Source organism: Penaeus monodon, chromosome 33 (genome assembly GCF_015228065.2).
Source record: "Penaeus monodon isolate SGIC_2016 chromosome 33, NSTDA_Pmon_1, whole genome shotgun sequence".
Lineage (NCBI taxonomy): Eukaryota > Metazoa > Arthropoda > Malacostraca > Decapoda > Penaeidae > Penaeus > Penaeus monodon.
The window spans coordinates 32,713,572-32,713,859 of NC_051418.1; positions in this window are offsets into that span (position 1 = coordinate 32,713,572).

Below are 288 nucleotides of genomic sequence, written 5' to 3' on the forward strand. Positions count from 1 at the left end.
GTAAATACATTCATACTGTTTCATATTCAGTGAACAAACGATGCTTTCATTTTCACTGAGCAAAGAACGATGCTTTAAGAGGGGTGCTCTCCTTAAAAACTTATGAGTAAATTATAGAATAGCTTCTGGTCAGACGAAGTACAATACACATGAAAAGACAGTAATGAGAAGGTATGGTAATGAGTAAAAATGAATTTATAAACAGATTATTCAGGCAAACTCAAAGTAAGATGTAAATGCCAAAAATCACAATAGAATTGTTTGCAATTTACTTAATAGCATGCTTGG